Source organism: Lutra lutra, chromosome 11 (genome assembly GCF_902655055.1).
Source record: "Lutra lutra chromosome 11, mLutLut1.2, whole genome shotgun sequence".
Taxonomy (NCBI): Eukaryota; Metazoa; Chordata; class Mammalia; order Carnivora; family Mustelidae; genus Lutra; species Lutra lutra.
The window spans coordinates 6,124,171-6,135,437 of NC_062288.1; the positions used below are offsets into that span (position 1 = coordinate 6,124,171).

At 37.0% G+C, this 11,267-nt stretch overlaps 1 pseudogene; it reads left to right on the forward strand.

The window, feature by feature from the left end:
- Positions 1-1,285: 1,285 nt before the first annotated feature.
- Positions 1,286-1,984, forward strand: LOC125080936 (40S ribosomal protein S6-like; annotated as a pseudogene).
- The last annotated feature ends 9,283 nt before the right edge of the window (positions 1,985-11,267 follow it).

Genomic DNA, 11,267 nt, shown 5'->3' on the forward strand with positions numbered 1-11,267 from the left:
TAGAGTTTGAGATAAAATCTTACACTTGAATTCTGTTTTCTTAATTCAGCTTCTGAGTATCCCATCACATATTCCTTGCCCCTGCTGCAATTTTAAATTCAGCAATGACAACTTTTTGTTTCCACTTGATGGTTGACTTTGGATTGCCCCATCTTCCTGACTGTCCTTGATTGTGTCATGCATATCACAGGCCATTGAATGGTGTGGGAGATGTGATTCAGGGTTCGTCACATTTCCTCATTTCTCTCAAAGAGAGACACAGTGGTCTCTGTGTCCATTGCCCCTTATTTCTTAGCAGGTGCTTTTTAAAATGTATACTTCTAGAGAAGAGCCTCTGTATCTCAGACAAGAATTCAGATGGAATCTGTCCAGATTTTCATTTGATTAGGAAAAGTAAAAATTTGCTGTAAATTTAATTTCAGCTCAGAATCTTTATTTCTCTGAATTTCCTCTGTGTCCTGGGTATGGTTCCACAGTTAGGTAGGGACAGAATCATCAGGATGACATGTGGGCCCCCATGGTGCCGTCCAGGCTGAGAGTTCTCTGAGTTGTTCATGAGTCCACATGTGCCCCCAGAACCCCCAATTCTAGTTCTGACCTCTCTTAAACAGGGGGATAATTTGGCTCCTGCCACATATCCTTTGTTTCCTTTCCAGGAAGCTGTTTTCTTCTTTCTTTGCTTTTTCCCCATCTGCATCACATGCAGCAGAAATGTCTTGTTTCCTCGCAGAGCCTGTCTCACTTCCCTAGTTCCAGCATCCGTGAGGGTTTTCCTGTGTTTATTACTCTGTTATCTCGATAGTTATCTGTCAGAGTGGAATCAGAGTGGTGCCTACTCTGCTATCTCAGTGGAAGGTTCTTTATCATAATCCGTCATTTCTTTCAGCAGGTGTAACTTTCTACACGGAAACAGTGGAGCACTATCTAGGGGTTCGAATGGGAGTCGCTGTACACAGTGGAAATGTAGGGGAACAATCACTGGGCAGAGTGGTTGTTAAGCTGAAAACCTCAAAAGAAATGCTTGCCCAGTAAACAGCTCTGGGAGTGAGGATCCAGCAAGAAGCTGTGAGAACTCCTGTTTGCTCAGGCCCTGGAAGGATCTTTGCACACTGCAGGCTATTAGGCTGGTAGTGTCTGGGTGTGGGTAGCAGTTCAAATCTCCAGTCCCCCCTTATTTTCCGTTATTTTGCTATTTCAAATGTGTCCTATACGTGGGGTTTTCTCTGTAAAATGAAAATAGGTGCTCTTTTTTATTGGCATCTTGGAGGTGGTAATCTGCTTTAGGATGAAGCTGAACATCTCTTTCCCAGCTACCGGCTGCCAGAAACTTATTGAAGTGGATGATGAATGCAAACTTAGTACCTTTTATGAGAAGGTTATGCCATTGAAGTTGTTGCTGATACTCTGGGTGAATAATGGAAGGATTATATGGTCTGAATTAGTGGTGGCAATGACAAACATGGCTTCCCCATGAGGCAGGGTGTCTGGACCCATTTCTGCTCTAGACCAAGAAGGACTGGAGAGAGAAAGCACAAATCTCTTTGGGGTTTCATTGTGGAGGCCAATTTCAGTGTTATCAACTTGGTCAGGTACAGAAAGGGAAGAAGGGTATTTCTGGATTCGTGCTTGTTGCCTGGGACCCCAAAAAGCTAGAAGAATCTGCAAACTTTTCCATCTCTCTAAAGAAGATGACTCTACCATTATGATGTGAGAAAGTCCCTAAGCAAAGAAGGCAAGAAACCTAGAACCAAATTGTCCAAGGTTCAGCATCTTGTTACTCCAATTGTCCTCTCAGAGAAGTGTTGGTATATTGCTCTGAATAAACAGTGTACTAAGACAAATAAGGAAGAGACTGCATAATGTGTTAAACTTTTGGCCAAGAGAATGAAGGAGGCCAAAGAAAAACACCAGGAACAGATCACTGAGATGGAGAATGTCCTCTATGAGAGTTTCTACCTCTAAGCCTGAGTCCAGTCAAAAATGAGATTTTCTAAGAGTGACAAATAAATAAGATCAGACATCACAGAAGAAAGAAAGAAAGAAAGAAAGAAAGAAAGAAAGAAAGAAAGGAAGGAAGAGAGAAAGAAAAGTTTGGGATATCTTTGTGGCTCAGTTGGCTGACTGTCTGGCACTTGATTTCAGTTTAGGTCATAATCTGAGGGTGGTGAGGTTGAGTCCTGTGTTGGGCTCTGGGCTCAGCGGGGAGTCTGCTTGTCCCTCTTCCTCTGCCCTTCCCCTTGCTCTCTCTCTCTCAAATAAATAAATAAATAAAATCTTAAAGAAAACATTTATTGTCTTACTTATGATTATAAATACAATTTAAGAGCATTAAATATTATAAGAAAGTTAAAACAATCTCCATTGGAGATTGACATTTTAATAAAAACAGCTTTTCAGCTATTTTCTCTCTCAACATATATAACACTATATTATTACACACAATGCTCTTTTTTCCTTCAGCTAAATCTTCTTGATGCCTGTTTATATGAATAAATAAGTCTGCATTATCACTGATGGATGAAGACTTTTCTTCTGGATGGACATACTGTGATTCATTTATTTCCGTAACTTATTTCCACTCATGGGCAGCAGTTCCATTTATTCATGCTTGCAACATAGCTTCAGTATACTTTTTTCTATACCTATTTATGCATGTTTGTTCCATTGTCACTATAGGAAAATTTTCTAGGAATGGCTTCACTAGGTCAAAAGATATACCACATACACACACGTGTATGTGTATGTATAATATATATATATATATATATATATAATATTTCATGTGTAACATGAGATAATTATATCTATATTATATATAGATAACATATATATGTTATACACTGTATATTTCAGTGGTAACTTATGCACACTGAAGGAAATAGATGGATACATAAAAAAAGACTACATATATACAGAATCTTGATAGTTGCTGTCAATTGCCTTCTGGGAAGACATGTCCATTTTATGCTTCTTAGGATTCTACCAAGAGAATGTAATCTGCAATTCTTTGTGTAACTGGTCCTTACAAAAAAGAAAAAAAAAATCTCCCAGAGCTACTTAAGATGCTTCTACAAAACAATGCAACCCCACATCACTAAGATGAGGACACAAGTTTCCACAGATGTGTAACCATATCCTATGTCTGAGAAACCACCAGCAGCATAACAGGACACAAGAAAGAAATGAGATCTGGCTGGGTTTTTTTGGACAAGTTATTAGATCTGTAAAGAGCTCTGAGCTTCTTGAAATGTAGGTATGGGTTGGGTGAGACCAGTGATGGTATTAAAGAGGGCACGGATTGCGTGGAGCACTGGGTGTTATACGCAAACAATGAATCATGGAACACGACATCAAAAACTAATGATGTACTGTATGGTGGCTAACATAACATTATAAAAATTATAAAAAGAAAAGAAATGTAGGTATGGGAACTTGCCTCCACACTAATGTTCTCTAGAAAGTCTATTCATGTCTATTCAATTGTTATTCCTGCTATTTGGTTATAAGTTCTCCTCAAATACTTCCAGTCATGATAGAGGGATATTTGCCAAATGCACAAAGTGTATTCTGCTCACCTGAAATGCCTTGCTGGGCAGAACTGCTGTTAATGAGCAAGAAAATTAGAACAAGATAAATGGAATTTCATACTTATGTTTTTAATCATATATGGGGGACAGGATTGTGATCAGCAAGAGTTTTATAACATGTTTTGAGCTGTTAATTTAAAAATCTTGTGTTCTGAGTAAAATATATATAATCCTAATAATATATGATATACATAGCATAGGCATCTTAATCTCCCAGGAAAGAGTACTGTCTAACAATCAAAGCTTCCTGATAAGCTTTGTGGCTTCCCACCCTTTCTAGGAATAGATCCTGGCTTTACCTGGCAATTCTCAGAGGCATGTGTGGACAAACTGTCCCAACAAAAGACTGTGAACTTTAGGAAGTCAGAGAGACATACAAATAAATCCACAGACGCTGGTTTTCTCTGCTAAAATTATGTGCTTTTCTCCCTGTTTAATCCAGACCTTTTATTTTTCCTACCTATCAGATATACAAGGCACTCCTCACCGGTCAGGAAGCTGGCCATCCTGTGGAGGGTTAAATATAAAGTCATGCCAGGTGGAATCAATTAGCACTAATTAACAGAATCTTTCAGTTTCAAGCCACCTGATCAGCTGAGGCGTTTACAGGTCTGACAAGTGCAGATGAGCGACCCTTGTCACAGTTCGGGGAGGTAAATGATCCAATTAGTGAGGCAATATTTGGCTGCCATAACTAAAGATGCTGCTGACCTTCCCTGGCATGATGGCTTCCCACTCCCTTCTAACTCTGCAAAAATATCTTCTCTCCTTGTGCCTTGAGTTTAAGGCTGAATGTCTATTATATTTCATTCTCTTTGCAGTCTTACCCTTTTCTGGGTGAACAGAGTCAAGACATGTTGGCCTTTTTTTTTTTGCCCCAAAGGGCGAAGGTAAAGGAAGAGGCCATGTGAGCAACTGGGGGGAGCAGGACAGCAGGGAGGAATCAGCCTGCATGAAATGTTACTTAAAATACTAGAGTTGTTATCCGTAGAAGAGTACCTAAGTCAGCTACAATGAAAATGAAAATATTGCGGATTTTGACTTTTCTCTCTGTTATTTCTGTGATATGGCTGTTTAATGACAATGATTACTCATTAGCTGATGAAATTTAAAACATTAAGTAGTCACTTTGTGTCAGAATAAAAATGGAAGGATTGATCATCTGTTATATAAATGGATACTAGTGATATATCTCAAACAGCCTTAAGCCTAAAAGAAAAAAAAATACTTCTCTGCTAATTTTGGGGTTTGTTCTCCCTCCTCTCCAAGAGTCATTGTGAACATGGTGGGTGAGGCTTCTTGGCATTTAGCATTAAATCCATGCAAGTCTGTCTGTCTGCCTCTTTTGTCTCTACAAACACTCTCTAATATCTGTTTCCAACTCACTGGAAGAAGGGAGCTTTTGTAGGTAGAGTAGGATTTTGTAGGTAGAGTAGGATTTTGTAGGATGAGTTCCCAGAGCATTTACCTGCTCTTTGTACTGTTATACTCTTGCTCATTACATAATTGTCTTAGCTGCTAATGAGAGTCATGGCGCTTCACACACAAACACATGTCCATATTCCACAAAATTTCTGGGGGTCAAAAGTGAAAATGAACCTTTGGGACTTCATCAAGATAAAAAGCATCTGCAAAGAAGAGGAAACAGTCAATAAAACAAAGAGATTACCCACAGAATGGGGGAAGGCATTGGCAAATGACATTACAGACAAATGGCTGATACCCAAGATCTATAAAGAACTTCTCAAACAACACCCAAAAAATAATCAAGTCAAAAAATGGGCAGAAGACATGAACAGACACTTCTCAAAACAAGACACACAAATGGCTAACAGACACATGAAAAAATGTTCAACATCATTAGCCATCAGGGAAATTCAAATCAAAACCACATTGATACCAGTTAGAATGGCAAAAATTGACAAGGCAAGAAACAACAAATGTTGGAGAGGCTGTGGAGAAAGGGGAACCCTCTTACACTCTCAGTGGGAATGCAAGTTGGTAGAGCCACTTTGGAAAAGAGTGTGAAGGTTCCTCAAAAAATTAAGAATAAAGCTATCCTATGACTCAGCAATTGCACTACTGGTTATCCTAGAGATACAGATGAAGTGAAAAGAAGGGCCTCATACACCCCAATGTTTTATAGCAGCAATGTCCACAATAGCCAAACTGTGGGAAAAGCCAAGGTGCCCTTCAACAGATGAACTGATAAAGAACATATGGTCCATATACACAATGGAATATTATTTAGCCATCAGAAACAACAAGTGCCCAATGTTTGCATCAACATGGATGGAACTGGAAGAGATTATGCTAAGCAAAATAAGTCAAGCAGAGAAAGTCAATTATATGGTTTCACTTATTTGTGGAATATAGGAATAGCATGGAGGACATTAGGAGAAGGAGGGAGAAAATGAAGGGGGAGAAATAGGAGGGGGAGATGAACCATGAGAAACAATGGACTACAGGAAAAAGAAAACTGAGGGTATTAGAAGAGAAGGGGATTAGCTCAGTGATGGGTATTAAGGAGGGCACATATCACATGGAGCCCTGGGTATTATATTCAAACAATAAATCACAGAATACTACATCAAAAACTAATGGTGTACTTTTTAAAAAAAATTTAAAAGATTTTATTTACTTATTTGACACAGAGAGAGTGAGATCACAAGCAGGCAAAGAGGCAGACAGAGATGGAGGGGTGAGGGGTGGGGAGCAGGCTCCCTGCTGAAGAGAGAGCCCAATATGGGGCTCGATCCCAGGACCCTGAGATCATGACTTGAGCCAAAGGCAGAGGCTTAACCCACTGAGCCACCCAGGTGCCCCATAACAGTGTACTTTATGGTGACTAACATAACATTAAAAAAAAAAAAAAGAAAGAAATGTTGGTGAGAATGTAGAAAAAAAGGACCCTTATGCACTGTTGGTGGGAATTACAACCACATTTTAAGAGGTGGGAAGGGGCATTGGGAATGCTCCATTAAAATATATTTGCACCACCTGTGAAGCAGTAAAATGTCACTCAAAAATGGAGTTGGCTGCAAACATTTAAAAGATAGTGTAATTAATAGGCTAAGACAGGAGAGAAATGCAATCATATAAATGCTAAAATAAAGCCAGAGAATGTAGAAAAGGAGAACACACACACACACACACACACACACCCCAAAGATAAAAGGAAATAGATAAAAAACTGTTCCATATGTGATAGATATTAATATAGCTATATCACTTTAATACCAATAATTTAAATACATCAAATAAAAATAGAGATTGACAGAGACTGTCAGAGTGCATTTAAAAAGTTAAGAGACTTACCTATATGTTGTCTATAAGGAATTCGCTTTAGGTATAATGATTTAGATTAAAAGTAAAGGGATAGAGAAAGCTATACCATGCTATTACTAATCAAAAGAAAGATTAAGTAGGTATATTTATATCAGTCAAAGCTCCTGTCAAAGCAGGGAAAATTGTCAGAGATAAAGAGAAGAATTTCATAATGATAAAGGCTCTAATTCTATAAGTAGATATAACAAAGTTATTTAATGACAGAGTATCAAAATACATAAGGCAAAACTGATGGGACTGCATAGAGAAGTAGATGAATCCACCTTCCTAGTTGGAAACTTCAACACTTCTCTATCAGTAACTGACAGTCCAACAGATAGAAAATCAGAAAGAACACAGAGGACCTGAACAGCAACCATCAATCAACTGGATCGAATTGACATTTATAGAGTACTTCACCCAACGGTGCTGAATACACATGTTTCTCAGTCTTACATGGAAGAGTTACCATTACAGATCACATTCTGGGCTATAAAATATACTTAAATGTAAAAGAATAGAAATTATACAAAGTGCGCTCCCAGACCTCAATTATATTAAACTAGAACTTAATAACAAAAATACAAGTGGCAAATCCTAAAATGTGGAGACATTAAAAATCACACTTCTAACTAACAAATGCATCAAAGACATCTCAAATGATATTAAAAATATTTTGTATTTTTGAATGAATGAAACAAGATATGTTGAATGAAAATAAGATATGACCTATCAAAAATTGTAGAATGTAGTGAAAGTAGCACTAAATGTATGTACAGCTTTGAATGCACATCTTAGAAAAGAAAAACAAGATCTAAAAAAAAAATCTAATGTAAGCTAACACCTTAGGAAACTAGAAAAATAAAAGCAAATTAAGTTTTAAGTAAAAAGAATAAAAAATATCTGGGAAAAATCAATGAAATTGAAATAGGAACATAGTAGAGAAAAGCAACACAATTCAAAGCTGGTTCTTTGAAAAAGTCAACAGAATTGATAAAACCCTAGCCAAGTAACCAAGAGAAAAAGAGATAATATGTAAATTACCAATATCTTAACATGTATTAAATAAATTGAATAAAAAAAATAATAACCTTCCAAAACAGAATGTGCCAGGCTCAGATGTTTTCATTGGTGAAGTATACCAGGCATTTAAAGAAGAAATAGTGCCAATTCTCTACAATCTATAAAGAAAATATAAGAGAAAGGAATACTTCCTTCCTCATCCTATGAGGCCAGCATTACCCTAATACTAATACTAGACAAAGACACTATAGAAAAGGTCAATTTATCTCATGACCTAAATGTAAAAATCCTCAACACCATATTGAATCTAACAACGTGTATAAAGAAATACAGACCATGACCAAGTAGAATATATTCCAGATATTCAAGGCTAGTTAACATTGGAAAATCAATTATTTTAATTCATTACATCAACAGGTCAAAAAAAAAAAAGAAAAATCGTAAGATCATGTTAATAGATACAGAAAAAAATCAACAAAAATAGTCACCTTTCCATGAAAAAAAAATTCTCAGAAAACTAGAAATATAAGAAAACTTCCTGACCATGATAAAAAACAAAAATCCTTCAGCTAATATTTACCTAATGGTGGGAAACTGAATTCTTTTTCCCTAAGATCAGAGATAAAGTAAGGACATCCCATCTCCCCACTACTCTTGCAAATTTTAGCTAACGCAATAAGACAACGAAAAAAAAGTGTATAGATTAGGGAGAGAGAAATTCATTTACCTTTGTTAGCAGATGATTTAAATATAAACTAAAAAAAATTAAAAATTATAAAACTTTCACATTATACATTAAAGTAATTAATTTTTTAAAAAATATTTTATTTATTTATTTGACAGACAGAGATCACAAGGAGGCAGAGAGGCAGGCAGAGAGAGAGGAGGAAGCAGGTTCCCCACTGAGCAGAGAGCCCGATGCGGGGCTCGATCCCAGAACCCTGAGATCATGACCTGAGCTGAAGGCAGCGGCTTAACCCACTGAGCCACCCAGTGCCCCATTAAAGTAATTAATTATAGGGAAAAAATAAAACACACAAAATCCATGGTCTGAAAATATTAATTTTCAAACTACTTATTGTTTCAGCTTACTTTTGTTCTAGCCAATGATTTTTCCCCTAAAAATCGGCAAAAGACAAATTATTACATATTTCCTTAAAAAATAACTGGAATGCTGCTGAAGGAGGTGTTTGTCATAAATGTAGTTTTAATTTATTTTAATTAAGAGGGGTTAAATTAAGATAGGTAAAATATTCAGGTAAAGATACTTTCTGCAACTTCAAAGAGAAACTAAAAGGCATGAATACTTGTAATAGGCTAAAAAATTAATAATCGAAAAATTTTGGGATTATTTAAGTTGCTTTTGATGGAATATAACAGAAACTATTTTGACCTTGTTTAAGCAAGAAAAGGAAGCTTATAGTGGAACAGAATACACATTCAAGGAAACCACTGGGACTCAGTCTAAGACATACTTGGAATGTTCAGCATCCCTATGATGTTTGTGTCCCATCTCACTCCTGATGTATAGCTTTTGCTCTGCTGTTCTCCTTCTGATTAGCCTCAGTTCAGGTGCAGAAATAGTGATTCTCCCACTTGTGTTCCTGAATTTGCATGTTACTGATTTAGTCATGTGCCTAATTCAATTAGCTGTTTTCTGAATCTCAATTAAATCGTATGTCAGAAAAAATGTAAATGCCCAATGTATACATGAACAGTGTTCAACATCACTATGCATGGACAAAATGTGACAAGATACCACTTTTCACCCAGTAGAATGACTGTAATTACAAAGACTGACGATGCTTAGGGCTGGATGCATAGTAAGGGCATCTTGAACGCACTGTTATTGAGAATGTAGGATCACTTCAAGAAAACCAGTGCTGCTGCTTTAGTCAATAGGCAGTTCCTCATAAATGCGACAGCAATCCCATACCCATGAACTGGCCCATGAAAAATGATAGCATATGTCTATACCTCTATGTCAAGGTTCATTCAAGAATGTCCACAGCAGCTTTTATATCTCCACTTCCAAGCTTTAATCTATCATCTAACTCCTATCTATCTATCTATCTATCTATCTATCTATCTATCTATCTATCTATTTTTTTGTATATTAGGCCCAAACTGTGAATAGTTTAGATGCCCATTGAGAGGAGAACAAAAAACTGGTTTGAGGGCACTTGGGTGTCATAGCTGGTTATGTGCCTGACTCTTGGTTTTATCTCAGGTCATGATGTCAGTGTCATGAAATCGAGCCCCTCATCAGGCTCTGTACTCTGCATGGAGTCTGCTCAAGATTCTTTTCCCCCTCTGTCTCTCTTCACCCTCTCTAAAATAAATGAAATAAATTAAATAAATAAATAAATAAATAAATCTTTAAAAACAAACAAACTATGGTTTGTTCATTCCATGGAATATTACTCAGCAATATATAGGAATGTCTGCTAGCACATAAAACAACATCAGTGGATCTCAGAAATATTATGCTGAATGGAAGAAGCCAGACATAAGGGAATCTGCATTAATCCATTATATTAAGTCCCAGAACAAGCTATAGGCTTGTTCTGTATATAGGCTATACTGATAAAAATTAAAATGGTGCTGTGTGGAGGGCAGGAGATTGGCTGTAAAAAGGTGTGAGGCCATGTTTTGAGGTGATGGAGTAGTTTTATATAATGACTTGTATCTTAGCTGCACAGATTACACATTGGTTAAACTCCATCAAACTGCAAACTTGAAAGTTGTTTATTTTATTATATGTGTATTATATTTCCGTAAGTCAAAATACACAACACATTAGACTGAACTGTGTGAAATTGGTTATAAGATAATTTTCAGGAACAAAATGGAAATTTTTATACAATCCAATTTATTAATAGTTTTGGCCTCCAGGGAAGATATGAAAATTCTCCTTGAGACTTTTCTAGAACTACCAGAGAGGAGTTGGGAGCAGGAAGAGGTGGAAAAACAGTGGACTGTGTGTAAGCACCATGTCCTGGAAAATTATTGTGGGAAAGCAGGAAAAGGCATAGTTTCCATTCCCCTGTTCCCTAATGGTATGTGCACCTGTGTGTTCATGCAAGTTTGTGCACATGCATGTGTGTATACATGTCTGAGTGAATACACATGTGTGAGTATATGTGGGTGCAAGTGTATACACATGCCTGAGTATACTCACATACGTGCATGTGTATGCTTGTATGTACATATATGAGTGCATTGTGTAGACACATGCCTTTATGTGTTTGCATTGTGTGCGTGTGGAGGGGTTGTGGTTAGGAATGAATTTCCAACACCTATCAAGGCTTCCATGTTCTCATTCATAAA